Below are 16,583 nucleotides of genomic sequence, written 5' to 3' on the forward strand. Positions count from 1 at the left end.
ATGTGCAAGAAGACCCTAGAGGAATGTTATAAATGAACAGAGAGACTAAACTAAAAAGTACAAGAAGCTACCATGAGCATAAATATTTTGTTCCTGGTATAGACTACACAGAAGGACGAAAGCTATGTGAAGACAGTTGAAAAGGAATTTCATTTAGTGCACAGGACATTCGGAAGCAGAAGTAGCACAATGCCAGGGTCGTCATTGTGTTCCTCATTTAGATATTTATGCTGATTACAATGATGGAGATATTCAGAATACAAGCATTGCATAGTAAATTAATGTCTGCAAGGGTATGAGGCAATAATGTAGTAAGTCAGATGAGGAGTAAATGATTGTGTTGATAAATATTCCAAGTTTCAAAAGAAAATTAAAAGGGATTGTGTTAAGATAAATGAGAGCTATTATTTAATTGAATAAACATCTTTGCCACTTCAAGTGCTTATATATTTTCTTTTTTACGTAAACCATGTATGAATTATTCTGATTCTAATTCCATCTGTCTTCTAACAGACTTGGCTTTGTAAGCAGAAGTGGTGTTGTAGGTCCAGGCCTGGCTAGCTAGTTTTTGTGTAGGAACCACAGAACCAGATGTCAACCACTTCTCACTTCATCTTGGTCTTGCCACAGAAGGCTCAAGTATGCCTGGCATTCTAGCTCACTTCACCATTTTCTGGAATGAAGCATCATAGTGTACCCCCTATTTCCCAACAATCCCAATTTTCTTTGTATATTTAGCCATGTCACCAAGATCTAAGCCCAAGTCTGGAAAGAACTTTTTTATTTTTCTATGTCATGAATTTAATAGAAAACAGCCTTATCATTTCTTTTCTTTAAATATGTTATCTCCACGTGGCCCATACAAAGCATTAATGTGAAAGTTGTCTACTTTTGTATTTACATTAAATCCAAAGCTCCTTAAGGGATATAAATGGTTGTATATCAGTAAGGTCATGTTCCTAACTGAGTGCTACATTTCCTCCTGCATCCTATAAGAAACACCAGCAATGTAATGATGACACATTGTTACAAAATCTTTGAGTCATTATAGGAGATAGGTACAAATATATTTAGCCCAAATGTTTGCACAGTTGGGCACATTTTGGAAATTAAAAGTTCCTATACTTCTCACAGGACCACTCCTGGTTTGCTTCTGTGCTAATGTTAGTACATGAATTCATAACACAAATAGGCCATGTTTCTGGGTGAGTCATTAGATGGTAGGAATTTGTAATATGAAAGCCAAAGTTTTCCAACCTATCTATTTTTAGTAGTTTCTATATTTCCATTTTCTCATTTAGAGAACATTCTAGAGAGTATGGGAACACATATGGACATCATAAGAATGGGTACAACTTTTATATATCAGACAACATTTAGATACACCCCTATATTGGAAAGCAGAAACTACCTTGCCTGTGTTTCTCATGCATATACCTATCTCTGTATCTAGATGAAATTAAATTGATTATCCAGCTATTTTAATCAATGTTTGGTGGGATCTGTGGCACACAATGAGGCCTCATTAATGTCTATATTTCAAATTTATATTCATCTTTGCCAAAATAATATCTTGCATATATAAAGCACTCATTAAATATTTTTGAACAAAGTGAATTAAGATGATAATTTAGCATTTGAATATTTATGAAACAATATAAACCACTTAGTGAGAGCTTCTAAGATAAACTATTAATTAGTCAATCCTTTGGCATGCTTGAATTTAATAAAAGAGTTTTCTGGTTGCCTTTTGATTTTAATTTCTAATTATCATTTGATCTGAATTCTACCTTTGGTGTTTGTTGCATATTCTATTTTTCTCCTTCTGAATTATTGTATTAAAACTAATTTAGCAAGCTATGTGATAACTATATGTTTTATAGAATCTTTATGCCTTTTATGGCTGTAAAGAATGTGAGGTGAAACACGATAGATATGGTAAAGAAAGAAGTGGCTAAGATGACTTTATACCATGTAAACCAATGATGTTACAGTGTCAGTACCTGATTTTAAAATGTCTTATTTTCCTTTCAAAATTAAATGCAATTAATTTCTTTTGCATTGCATTGTTAAATGAGCTGAACAGGTAAAATACCTTAAATAATATTAGAAATATAAGTATAGTATGTTTTAACAAGATTAATCTTAAATTTGTATCAATATACAGAATTTATATACACTGTACAAAAGTGCAATCCAATGTAAAATATTTCAAACCTGTAGCTCATCTTTAGAAGTAGATTGAATAATCCACCTTTTTAGAATATTTTATTATCCATTTTTTCTTTTCACAGTAGACTTAATAATCTATCCTTTTTATCCTATCATATCTGTAATCTCTTTGTTTTGACCATTACCACTAACAACTTGTAACCAATCTTTCTAAACATTTACAAATATCCGTCGCCTATGGAAATACCAAAAACCACCCACCCTACCTCTTGGATTGTGGGCATTGTGTTCTTAAAGTTACTTCCTGCTGTCTGGGGGCACTGTCATCTTTAGAGGATCCTGAAAACAAAAATTTTTGGCTTAATTGTCAAGCTGTATCATTTGTTGTCCAGTCTCTGCATAATGAGAAAGTTCAGGGTTTGTCTTAAATCCTGCCTAGAGTAGTTTGTGAGGCTGTATCATCTCAGCTAGCCAACTCAAAATTGTTCTGAGCAGTTTCTGTGAGACTGGACCATCTCGGCTGACCTCCTCAATATTGTTCTGAGCAGATTATAGTTCAAATCCAATCTTTGGTTGGGGTTTTTCAGCTGAATGGTGTTGTCATAGACACAGAGAAACTGTCATTGTGCGGTTTCTACTCCTCCTTCTTCTTCTTTGTCTTCTTTTGTTTTTTGAGATAGGGTTTCTCTGTGTTAACAGACCTGGCTGTCCTGAAACTCACTGTGTAGACTAGATTGGCCTCAAACTTCTTGAGATCTGCCTCCCAAGTGGTGGGATTAAAGGCATGTATGACTTCTGCCCAACTGGAATTCCATCTGCTTTTTGGAGATTTCAGAGATAGAATTAGGTCAGATTTTTTTCTTTCCTTTGTATTTTTGTTTGGATAGTTCTCCTTTCTTCTTTGGATGCTTATTTGTCCAAAGATCTTTAAATTACTCAAGACAGCTGATTTTGTTTTCCTGAAAAGACAAAAACAAAACCCTTCCCCAACCCTAACATTGGGTTCTAATATTTATCAGTATTGATTTATGGTTTCTCAAGGAATTTTTGCTTTATCAGCTAAAGCTTTTCTATCATCCAGAAGAGTATGTTTTCTTATAATAGGAAAGTTTTTTAATTGCTCTGGGAAGGAGTTTCCATGGTGACAGGAGAGGATTGAATTGAATTTGGTATAGGGGCTTTCAAGAGGCATCTCAAGGCATTTCCAGAAGTCAAAGTATTATTACCTGGAATGTCTCTTGTTTACCTGCATTCATTACTGCAATGCCTATCTTTGCCATACCTTCTGAATGATCCAGAAGGGAGGGCCATTCTATTTGGATTATGTTTATAAAAAGCATTGTTTCTAGAAATGTCCTGCTTACAATCCCTTGTAAAATGACCTTGTTTGTGACAACTAAAATTTTGTCATTTTTGTTTTTTATCAAACCTCTTGAAATCACCTCTCCTATCCATGTACCATTATCATGGTCATAAGCTTCAATATTAATTGTATCTCAGATTCAATTATTCAAAGGTGATTACCTTGCTTTTAAAGGCATAATTATCTTCTTGCATTGAGAATTAGCATTTTCAAAAGCCACAATTCAATTATTATTTTTCTAGTTTCTAAATCTGATATCATTCTATTTACTTCTGATATCAGTCTTTGTAAGAAATCCATGAAGGCTCGCTTTGGGCCAAGTATAACTTTGATAAATGACTTAATTTTCTTTCCTACTTTTCCAGTTCTGTCCCAATCATTAAAAGCTCTGTACAGCGTAAACCCAAGAGATGATCATCATATAGAAAATTGCCTTTCTAAATTAGCATAATCTCCTTCTCCAAGAATTTTATCTTTGATCAAAATGCAAAGCTAGTCACAGCCGTAGAACTAGGCAAAGGTGATACACACCTTTAATTCCACCAGCCACATTAGTTAGCTATAGAGGTCAGGCAGTGGTGGCACACACCTTTAATACCAGGACCCAGGAAACAAAGGCAGATGAATCTCTGTGAATTCAAGGCCAAACAGGGTTCCATTAGAGTGAATCCCTCTAAAAGAGAAATGGCTCACACAAAGGAGATCTCAGCACTTGGGAACTCATGCCTTTAATCCCAGCTCTAGCGAGGTATATAAAATGGGAGCGGGCATTCAGTAGTCAGTCTCACAGATTTAGTCTCTAATCCCATTGAGAAGAGGCAGCAATGGAGGCTTCTTAGGCTTAGTGTAGAGCAGTGCAGTTTGGAGGTGCAATCAGAGGAAACAATCTCTCCTTTGGTTTGCACACTGGTAGAGGTGAGAAATCACTAGTGGCTGACTGCTGTGCTTTTCTGATCTTTCAGCTTGAACTCCCCACCCACAAGAGAATTAGCCCATTGTTCAATATTCTTCGTCTCTTCTCTGAACAAGGAAGCCCACTGTAATTGTGGACCAGGGTATAAAACAACTTTATTCAAGTCTATGTAGTCTGTAAGGATGAAAGATGGCAAACTGACCATGTGCCAAATGGTGAAGGCACATCTTATGAGACTACTGCTTTATTATTATTTATTACATTTTTTAAATTAGAAACAAGCTTGCAGCCTGGTGTTGGTGGCGCACGCCTTTAATCCTAGCACTCGGGAGGCAGAGCAGGTGGATCTCTATGAGTTCGAGGCCAGCCTGGGCATCTACAGAGCGAGTTCCAGGACAACCTCCAAAACAATACAGAGAAACCATGTCTCGAAAAAAAAAAAAAAAGGAACAAGCCTGCTTCACATGCCAACTGTTTTGCAAGATAAACCCAGAATTATCAAACTGACAACAAAGATTATCAAAATGGTAATTAACACTATGTCAATCACAGTTGACTATCCCTTCATTTAACAGTTCTATTTTTAAGTCATCTATTATGTACTCATACAGACACCTAAGACTCTCCATTGTAATGTTTCCCATTTTTAATATGTGAAAAACTCTACTTTTTTCTTTCTTTTTTTAATGTTTTTGATTTCATTTTACATTTCAACCACCATTCTCCTTCCCAAACATCCTTTTACTCCCCTCCCCTCATTCCATTCCCCTCCTCTCCTCTACCCCATAGCCGAACCCCAATCCACTCATCACAGGTAAGGGCTCCCAAGATAAGATTCTGTAAAGCAAAAAACATTGTCAATAAGACAAACTGACAGCCTACAGAATGGGAAAAGATCTTTACCAATTCCATATATGATAGAGGACTGATCTCCAAAATTTATAAAGAACTCAAGAAACTGGACATCAAAATAAAAAATAACCCAATTATAAAATGGGGTACCCACCAGAAGAATCTCAAATGGCCAAACTGTCAGGATAGCTAAGGTCAAAAATATTGAGGACAGCATATGTTGGAGAGGATATGGAGTCAGGGGAACACTCTTTCACTGTTAGGGTGAGTGCAAATTTGTACAGCCATTTTGGAAATCAGTATGACAGTTTCTAAGAAAATTGGCAATCAATTTGCCTCAAGACCCAGCAATAATACAACTGTTGGGCATTTACCCAATGTATGCTCAATCATACCACAAGGAGATTTGCACATCAATTTTCATAGCAACATTATTTGTAATAGCCAGAACCTGGAAAAAACATATATGCCCCTCAGTTAAAGAATAGATATGGAAAATGTGATGCATTTACACAATGGAGTATTACTTAGTGTTAAAAATAAATGATGACCTCATGAAATTTTCAGGTAAATGTATGGAATCAGAAAAAAAAACATTCTGAGTGAGGTAACCCAGACCCAGACAAACACGGTATGTATTCACTCATATGTAGATGTTACATTTAAATGAAGAAAATGTCCCACAAGCTTGCTCAGAGTCCAGTCTAGTAGGGACATTTCTCGATAAGTTTTTCTCTTTTCAAATGACCCAAGTCTGTATCAAGTTGACATAAAAAATAGCCAAGGCAGCATGTATGCCAAATGAACTTATATGCTGTGTGTGTGTGTGTGTGCACATGCGACCGCAATAAGGATAAATTAAATAAAGACTTTTTAAAGAAAATAACTAAATAAGCAAATATCCATAAAACTTTTGATATTATGCTTGGCATGTTGAGGCAATCTGACAGTGCTATATATTATTAGTTATGGTTTTATGTGATACTGAAAGAGTTGTTACTGACAAGAACGTGGTTATCTCTTTGTAGGATTAGAGTTAGAGATTAAATCAAGGAGGGAGTGAGTTACATTCCCTGGGGAAGTGATACAACTATAAAAGTTGGGCAGATCACAGAAAGCTCTGACTAAACATTGATTTTTCCCAATTTACTAGCTATGAGATCCCATAAATTCTCTGACCTATAAAATGAAAGTTTCAATATATACCTTACAGAAATATAATAAGGATCTAAAGGGTTATTTATGTGAAAATACTGCATAGTACATAGCAAACAATGCAAGGGAAGAAAGAAAAGAGGATAACAAAACATATATAAAATGAAAAATGGAAGGGAGAAAGGAAGAGTAGATTGAAGATTGATAGAGTGTTATACCAGCTATAATGCTGCGCAAAAAAAAATTAGTCCCAATGTCAGAGACGTATGCCATTCATTATTTCCATTTTTGTTGGGTCAGCACTTCAGATATAACTTCCTCTTCTTCAGATTTTCTCATAAGCCTGCCTTACAAATTTGACTGTGACTCTAGCATAGATCCTGTGGGGAATGATTCAAATCCAAGTATACTCACTGTTGCTGTACTCAATTCTGGAATGGCTCTCTTGTTCTACAAGTCATCCTCAGCTCCTTGTCATGGTTGCTCCATGTGATAGCTGGCAATATGGCAGGTCACTTCATCGAGAGAGACAGAGAAAGAGAACATATTGACATTTACATCCTAATCTTACAAATATTATAAGATTTGCTGTATTATGTTAAAAACAACTCCTATATCCAGTCCTGGTACAGAAAGAGTTAATTACAGGTAATGTGCCAGAACATATGGCTATTCTAGAAGCTTCCTATAACCCATTTAATAACTTATGGTGACATTTACAGGAATATGGGGTCTTGAGCCATAATGCATTCCTTAACATCTTTAAAATATACCATTCAGAGCCTCTGTATTGCCTTAGTTTCCTTACCTATAAAAGGTTAGTTAAAATCATTATAAATATGAGTAAAGAAATTAACAGTTTTCAACATGAAATGTATTTAAAATACCCCAAAGTAAATCCTAATTAAAGTTTAGTTGTCATTGTCACCATCATCCTTATTTTTAAACTGATGAAAACATGAAAAAAATCCATGTAGTCACATTGACAGAGAATAAAAGAAAAAAAATGACTCAGGTAAGTCCATATCTTCTTGCAACACATTCCACTAGGCATCCATCTTAGGAAGACATGTTGGTGCTGAATAGATCTGGCTGACAGTATGATGTAACCTCTGTAAAGGGGAAACAGAAGTATACTCTGTTGAACAGCAAATTACATGGGAACAAGTCAATGAAAGTTCTCCATGCCTTCCACTGGAACAGTCATGACTCCATTGGCAAAAGAGAGTTTTTACTGTAATTTCTCTGAGGGAAGCATGAAATTTCAGTGAAATGTTGGAAGTTAGAATATTTGATCTTCCTCCCCCACCCTTTGCAATCACAAACCCTGAAATACTGAAGAAATCCTGGTTTTTATAAATGATAAAAACTGTGACTTTTGCAGTGAATTTTATATATTTATTCACAGGAGCAAAATTGTGTTATTTCTAGCTCCTCATTTGTATTGCTAGCAAGCCTCACAGAATTACTGATGGTGTTATATGCCCCTTTTCTTTTGGGTGGTAGTGAATTTCCCAGTTAAAATTGAGCAATTTTATGATCTACATAATAACTCAAATATTTGATCATGTTGTAGTATAATATTTTAATTATCTAATCAACAAAATGTTGTTATAAAAATTAAAATCAAGGTATAAAAATATTCAGTGATTCTGGATAATTATATAGGTTAAGATGACTCTTGAAATAGCCTGGAAGTCACATTTTAAGTATGAATTAATGATTCAGGAATATCAGTAAACATATAATTTACAAAAATTCTGGAGTATCACAGAGTAACAGCACATACAGTTTTAATGATATTATCATTGTTGAATCAAGCAATCTGCCACATTCTTCCCACGTCTATCTCATGTAAATCTCATGTCAGCTCATTGCAGTTAATATATATTTATAATGAGTATGTGTGTTATAATGAAACTAAACCTGGAAGAACTGGAGCAGAGTAGTATCACATATTCCAAGAAAGGAACCAGAGAAGATAAATCCTGCAACAGGAAAGAAGCGATGCAAAACATGGTGGCTCAGATGTGTAATCTCTGTACTTGGATGTCTAATGTAGGAGGACTACCACAAGTTCAGTACCACCTAGGCTATAGTGCAACTATGGCCACAAAAGGAAGGAAGGAAGGAAGGGAGGGAGGGAGGGAGGAAAGGAAGGAAGAGAAAAAGGATGGGAGAAGAATGCCAGGTTCCAGCATTGGCTTGGGTTCAGGTCTTGAGATGGGAAAGAGCTGTTGGTGCAAGGAAGAAATGTGACCACCCAAGTAGATTGCACTCAAGTGACTCTGAAAAGCTAACTCCATCTTTGTACTTTAAATGAGTTTTTTTCTGTCAGGCTTACATGAAGAACTTTATTATTGGCTTCTATTTTTGACTTTGAAGAAATACATTATATTTTAAGAAACACATCATAATCATTATGCCTATTGTTACCCTTTATGCTTCCCCAGACACACTTTCCCATTTCCTACACAACCTCATTCTAGACATACAGCCCAGCATTTTTGAAAGATTAACTGAATATTGAGCCAGACACATCCTGCTCTTGCAGCACTTATGTCAGCTGGCAGTTACTGCGGTTACAAAGGTAAGAAGTAATAGACTTGGTTACAATGCTTTAATGACAACAATATTCAAACCCAAACAATTCTTTCATATATGTAAGATATGCTCTTATAAAGTTCTCTTTCCTACAAGAGTTTCCAATGTTTCAATCTCTCTGTACACCACGGGCTTTGATAGACACTCTTTTCCATCCCAACTTACCATTCTTCTTTCACCATGCTATGGTAAAGATCAATATATCCACCCCACATTTTGCATTACATTTTTTCACTTGGAGCATACCAGATCCTACCATTAATTCTATGTTTAGTGTCCATGGAACTTAATCTGAACAGTTGACACTATGTGTATTCCTGAGGCCTTTTCCCTACTCTGTGAATGCCTTCCTTACTCTCCTTTCCAGAACTGTAAGACATGGTTCCTTGTGTTGTGTTCTCATGTGTACCTACTACTTCATGACACTACTGTCCTATGAGTCTCTTTCTTCATGAGGTGTTTAAGACAATTATGAAAGCAAGGCCTATTGATTTTAATTGCCTCTATTGAGTCAGAAGAGTTCCCAGGTTGTAGTTAGTAATTCCAGATAAATAATTTGAGAAGAGCCAGGTGCTGATGACACACACCTTTAATCCTAGTACTCAGGAGGCAGAGCTCTGTGAGTTCAAGGCCAGCTTGGTCTACAGAGTGAGTTCCAGGATGGCAATACAGAGAAACCCTGTTCCCTCCCACCAAAAATTGAGTATCATTAGCCTTCTGTTGATACTAAAGGGAAAGAATTTGAGAAAGAAGAGAATTTCCAGGAGAAATTAGAGATGAGATGTTGCGTGCATGCTTGACAAAATAAAACCAAAAACTGCCAAAAGAATAAAAAATATTAACATGAGAGAAAAGAGCCTGGAAGCTTTATGAATTCAGCAAAGTCCTGTGGTGCCCTGTGGTGCACTCACTGATTCTTGCCAAGTGAAAGACCATCTTTATGGGTCTTTCCTAGTGGAGATCCAGTGGACAGGCATTCAAACACTGATCAAAGACTAGTCTGCATGGCTCCTGACAAAGAAAGGAGAGAAGAAAGAGACAGAAAAGGAGAAAGACAAAATCTGTGAATTCTGTGGAACTGCAAGTTGACTATGGGCTGTATAATTTGAAGTCATTGAGGATGTGGCCGAGGGGGTTACTCTCAAGTCATGCAGCTCTAATATCCTTCCTTGTCCCTTCATTTCACTGAACTCATATATGACCTAGGAAGTGGAACTTTGGCAAAATGATAACACTTCTGAATAATCTGAGTGCTGTTAAAAATATCCTGAACACCTATGCCCCAAATACAAAGGCATCCACATTCATAAAAGAAACATTACTAAAACTTAAATCACATATAAAGCCCCACATACTTATAGTGGGAGATTTCAACGCACCACTCTCACCACTAGACAGGAATACCAGACAGAAACTCAACAAAGAAGCAAAGGGTCTAATAGAAGTAATGACCCAACTGGGATTAACAGATATCTATAGAACATTTCATCCACATAAAAAAGAATATACCTTCTCACCACCACATGGAACCTTCTCAAAAATCGACCACATACTTGGCAACATATCAAACCTCAGCAGCTACAAAAAAAAATGGAATAACTCCATGCATCTTATCAGACAACCATGCTTTAAGATTAGAATTCAACAACAACACGAATTGCAGAAAACCTACAAACTCATGGAAATTGAATAATGCTCAACTGCACCATCCCTGGGTCAAAGAGGAAATAAAAAAAGAAATTAAAGACTTCCTTGAATTCAATGAGAATGAAGACACAACATACCCAAACCTATGGGACACTTTGAAAGCAGTGCTACAGGGGAAGTTCATAGCACTAAGTGCTCACATGAAGAAACAGGAGAACAGTTATACCAGAGAATTAACATCACAGCCGAAAGCTCTAGAACACAAAGAAACAAACTCCCCCAGGAGGAGTAGACGCCAGGAAATAATCAAATGGAGGGCTGAAATCAATAAGGTAGAAACCAGGAAAACAATACAAAGAATCAATGCAACGAAGAGCTGGTTCTTTGAGAAAATCAACAAGATAGACAAACCTTTGTCCAAACTTACCAAACAGCAGAGAGTGAACACGCAAATTAACAAAATCAGAAATGAAAAGGGGGACATAACAACAGACTCTGAGGAAATCCAGAGAATCATTAGGTCATACTTTGAAAACCTGTACACCAAAAATTCGAAAATTTAAAAGAAATGGATGACTTCCTGGACAGCTATCATTTGCCAAAACTAAATCAAGAACAGATAAGCAATTTAAATAGACCTATAACCCCTATGGAAATAGAAGCTGTCATCAAAAGTCTCCCAACCAAAAAAAGTCCAGGTCCAGATGGCCTCAGTGCAGAAATCTACCAGAAATTCAAAGAACAGCTTATACCAATTCTTCTCAAAGTGTTCCACACAATAGAAGCAGAAGGGTCTTTGCCAAACTCTTTCTATGAGGCTTCAATAACCTTGATCCCCAAGCCACACAAAGATACAACTAAGAAAGAGAACTTCAGACCAATATCCCTCATGAACATTGATGCAAAAATACTCAATAAAATACTGGCAAATCAGATCCAAGAACACATCAAAACAATCATTCACCAAGATCAAGTAGATTTCATCCCAGGGATGCAGGGATGGTTCAACATACAAAAATCCATCAATGTAATCCACCATATAAACAAGCTGAAAAACAAAAATCACATGATCATCTCACTAGATGCTGAAAAAGCCTTTGACAAAATCCAACACCCCTTCATGATAAAGGTCTTGGAGAGATGTGGGATAACAGGGACACAATTAAACATATCAAAAGCTATATACAGTAAAACAACAGCCAACATCAAACTAAATGGACAGAAACTCAGCGCAATTCCTCTAAAATCAGGAACAAAACAAGGCTGTCCACTCTCTCCATACCTTTTCAACATGGTACTTGAAGTTCTAGCTATTGCCATACGACAACAAAGGGGGGTCAAGGGGATACAAATTGGGAAGGAAGAGGTCAAACTTTCACTGTTTGCAGACTATATGATAGTTTACATCAATGACCCAAAGAACTCTACCAGGGAACTCTTACAGCTGATTAACACCTTCAGCAAAGTGGCAGGCTACAAGATCAACTCAAGAAAATCAGTAGCCCTACTATATACAGATGATAAAAGGGCTGAAAGAGAAATCAGAGAAACATCACCCTTTACAATTGCCACAAACAACATAAAATACCTTGGGGTAACGCTAACCAAACAAGTGAAAGACCTGTATCACAAAACTTTGAATCTTTAAAGAAAGAAATTAAAGAAGCCCTCAGAAATTGGAAAGATCTCCCATGATCTTGGATAGGTAGGATCAATGTAGTAAAAATGGCAATCCTGCCAAAAGCAATCTACAGATTCAATGCAATCCCCATTAAAATCCCAGCACAATTCTTCACAGACCTTGAAAGAACAATAATCAATTTTGTATGGAAAAACAAAAGACCCAGGATAGCCAAAACAACCCTGTTCAACAAGGCAACGTCCGGAGGCATCACCATCCCTGACCTCAAGCTCTATTACAGAGCTATAGTCCTGAAAACAGCTTGGTATTGGCACAAAAATAGACAGGTAGACCAATGGAATCGAACTGAAAACCCGGGTATTAACCCACACATGTACGAACATCTGATCTTTGACAAAGAAGCTAAAAATATACAATGGAATAAAGAAAGCATCTTCAACAAATGGTGCTGGCATAATTGGAGACTGGCATGTAGAAGAATGCGGATCGATACATGTTTATCGCCATGCACAAAACTTAAGTCCAAATGGATCAAAGACCTCAACATAAATCCAGCCACACTGAACCTCTTAGAAGAGAAAGTGGGTGGTACCCTTGAACGAATTGATACAGGAGACAGCTTCCTGAACATAACACCAGTAGCACAGACAGTGAGATCAACAATTAATAAATGGGACCTACTGAAACTGAGAAGCTTCTGTAAGGCAAAGGACACAGTCAGCAAGACAAAAAGGCAGCCCACATAATGGGAAAAAATATTCACTAATCCCACATCTGACAGAGGGTTGATCTCCAAAATTTATAAAGAACTCAAGAAGCAAGTCTCCAAAACACCAAAGGACCCTATTAAAAAGTTCTAGTGTTTATATATTATCCTTCTGTGGTCATTGATGGAGTTGAAGACAGATAGTTATAATCATAGTTTTCCTTAGTTATGATAAAAGATAAGTTACATATAAGACTTTAGACTCATAAAGATAGGATAGATAATACTTTCTTTAAATCTTACTAAATGTTAATGGACAAATATTTTCACTATGTTCTTGGTAACTGTTCTGTTATATATAATTTGACTATGTTAAAGTTAAAACCTTTCTCTTATTTTATACAGAAAAGAGGAGATGATGGGAGATATCATTCTGAAATCTGTCTCTTGTTGGTTATTGAATAAAGCACTGTTGGCCAGTAGGGAAGCAAGATAGGTGGGACTAGGAGTCGAGGAGTACTCTGGGAAGGAGAAACACAGGGAGCCATGATTTATCCGCCATAGGGGTAAGAAGTCCGGACTCTTTCTCTGGTAAGGGCAATACTTAGATTAACAATTATGGGGTAAATACTTAAGTCAGAGATAGCCAGTAAGAAACCAAGCAAACTGCCAACAGCTTCATAATTACAAAAAAAAAATACATTCCTTTCATGAGTCTTCAGCAGTGACAGCCATCTCTACAGAAGCCTTTTTCATGATATATGATCATTATTAGGCAGAGACAGCAGCTACCGCTTATGAAATTTCCTCTCAAATTTAAATCCTGAACTTGAACTTGAAAAGGAGCACAAAATCAGGTATGTCTACATACCTCAAAAATTACATCCAATAATAGTCCAAACAGCAACTCCTCCTATTGTCCTGAAAATGTTGTTAATAGATACCAATGCTATCTCCCTACAATCCATGGTTGGAATGGGTACTTAGAATTTGGAGAAAGACAGTCTATTAACAGTTCTAACAATAGGAGAGTTGAGTATGGTCTTGTGTTAGCATAGAAGGGAGAAAAGAGTATATTTCTTGAGTATTCCTAAATGCTGAAGAACTTTCTGGGCCTTCTGCTTATGTTAACTCATTTTTCCTGAGATGTAGGTATTTTTTTAAATGTAGCTATTGAACAACTATTTTCTATTTATTTATCTAATTTATTCCAAATTATACTTGTTATAGTTTTCTAACAAAGCTGTCTCTGTAGTTAAATATTGGGGTAGAGAACAAATTTATAGAATTGATGGGGAAAGATCCTACTTAATTATTGGTACACAAATAGCTTGTTGTTTAGCATTACAATTGCCATAGAGAAGAAGAACATGAGGCTAGTGATAGATTACACTGCATCTAATCAGCAGGCATCAAGACATATTTGGATTCCTCATTGTCACTGGTAGGTCATACTATCTGAACAGCCATAGATAAAGTGTAGAGAAACTCTGCACTTTAATTTGGCTCTCAAGTAAAGTTTCCCCGAATTCCAATCTGTAAAGCAAGGCAGATTCAACAAATCTCTTAGGACTGTCTCTGGTGTAGGCAAACAATCTGGCACCAAATGCAAACACCCCCATACATCCCACATTTGTGTGCTGAGTCAAAATGCTATAGGAATATAAATTCCTGCCCAGCCGACTCCAGAGCTCCTTTTGTGAGGTGCTGTCCCAATTCTCCCTACTCTGTACTAATGGGCAAATTGCCTTACAAGTACAAATCATTATCCAAATAGACTTGGGAGTTGAGAGTGCCTTTCATGAGCCATTTCAAATGTTCTAGGCTAGATACTAAGGCAAAAGTATCAACCTGCTCTAAGAGCAAGTAAGCTAACCTACGAGTTAGCGTCTGGAAAAAGCAAGTGCAAATGAGGCCCCACAGTCCTCTGAACAGAAGAAAAAAAGGTTTCAGTGCAGAAAGGTGTTATTTTCTTCATCTCCCTAAGCAGCTCTTAAGATTTAAGTTTCCTTTTTTTGCCCCCTCTTTCAGCTTTCTTGCTCATTTAAAAAGGACCAGAATATGAATGTTAGGTTTAAATATACCCTTAAAAGTTACATAAGTAATTGTACTTCAGGAATGCCCAAGGAACTTTTACAAGTGAAAAGAAAAATTGTTAATTAAAACTCATATTTCTGAACACCATAGTGGATGGTGTGTCCTGGGATTTATGTATGACCCTGATATGAAATGGCATGGTTCTTGTTATTTTCACATTTTAACCAAGGCTGCAAAGCTAAAAACAATGGAAAATAACACTCTCTGTATTCTGAAAAGACAGCCAATGAATTATTAACTTATGTAGGTATACCAGAAGTACTAGAAGTGACAATATCTGCCATTCAAGACCTCAGCTTCTCCCCATTGAACTCATACAACATTGTACAGACAAGATGGAAAGCCTAATCTACATTGCATCCACTTCTCAGTAGTTAGAGACTTCACTGATTCTTCACTGACAATCATCTGAGATTCAGGATACAAAAATAAGAACTCAATACCCGACAGAAACCACAGGACCAGTACAGTATTTTTATGAATGTCCAGCATGGAAGGAAATGGTTTTGATCTTAGGTTTTTCTTCCAGTGTTGTATCATGAATAGAGATTACTTCTTTATGTCTACTAGAAAATTCTGGAGCAGGATAACGATAGACACCTCAAATTACTAGATGAGTTAAGATGAATCTTGTTGAAGAGAGAGGTGCCATGATATTTTCTTTGTTATCTACAAATAAAGTTTGTCTGAAGATCAGAGTGCAGATACCTAGTTAGTCACATACCTAGTTAAGATCTAAGCCACTATTTAACCATACACACACTAACCCACTAGTTAGCCATATATATAAGCAACTACTTAGCTATTAGAGGACATGCAGTGGTTGCCATATCTTTAATCCTAGAACTCAGGAGACACAGGTACATGGAGCCCTGTGAATTCAAGGATACCCTGGGCTACATGAGAGTGAATCACATTTTCCATGACTTGGGGTAACACATCTTTTGTATCATCACTAGAGAAGAATATACGGTAGGAGGAGACTAAGGTTTAATGGGGGCCCATGCAGTTTGGAGATGCAATCTGAGGGTAGGATCAGCCACCCCTTCAGTCTGAAGATTGTTAGAGGTGAGAACTTTATAGTGGCTGGCCAGTTTCCTTATCTGATTTTTAGCTTTATCTCCAATATCTGTCTCTGGGTTTTTATTATTAAGACCTAATAGAATTCATGCTACATCCTTTGGAGTGATTGCACAAGCCAAAGGTGTCAAAGGCTGTGACCTGGAAACCCACAGAGACAGCTGATCTGAGATCATGACTCTGGAAAAACAGCTAGGGAGCCTGCATGGGATCAACCTAGGTCCTCTGCATGTGTGTGGAAATTATAGCACAACATGGTAAAGGTAAGTAGAACACTTCTGTGAACTACAGTATGCTTAGTCTGTAGAGTAAGTTAGCTGTGTATTCTCTGTACATTATCCCAAATTAATGA

The 16,583-nt window shown here is 36.7% G+C and overlaps 1 pseudogene; it reads right to left on the reverse strand.

The window, feature by feature from the left end:
• Positions 1–478: 478 nt before the first annotated feature.
• Positions 479–742, reverse strand: LOC121140218 (annotated as a pseudogene).
• Between the last annotated feature and the right edge of the window lie 15,841 nt (positions 743–16,583).

This window comes from Mesocricetus auratus, unplaced genomic scaffold (genome assembly GCF_017639785.1).
Source record: "Mesocricetus auratus isolate SY011 unplaced genomic scaffold, BCM_Maur_2.0 Super-Scaffold_100004, whole genome shotgun sequence".
In the NCBI taxonomy this organism is placed as follows: Eukaryota; Metazoa; Chordata; class Mammalia; order Rodentia; family Cricetidae; genus Mesocricetus; species Mesocricetus auratus.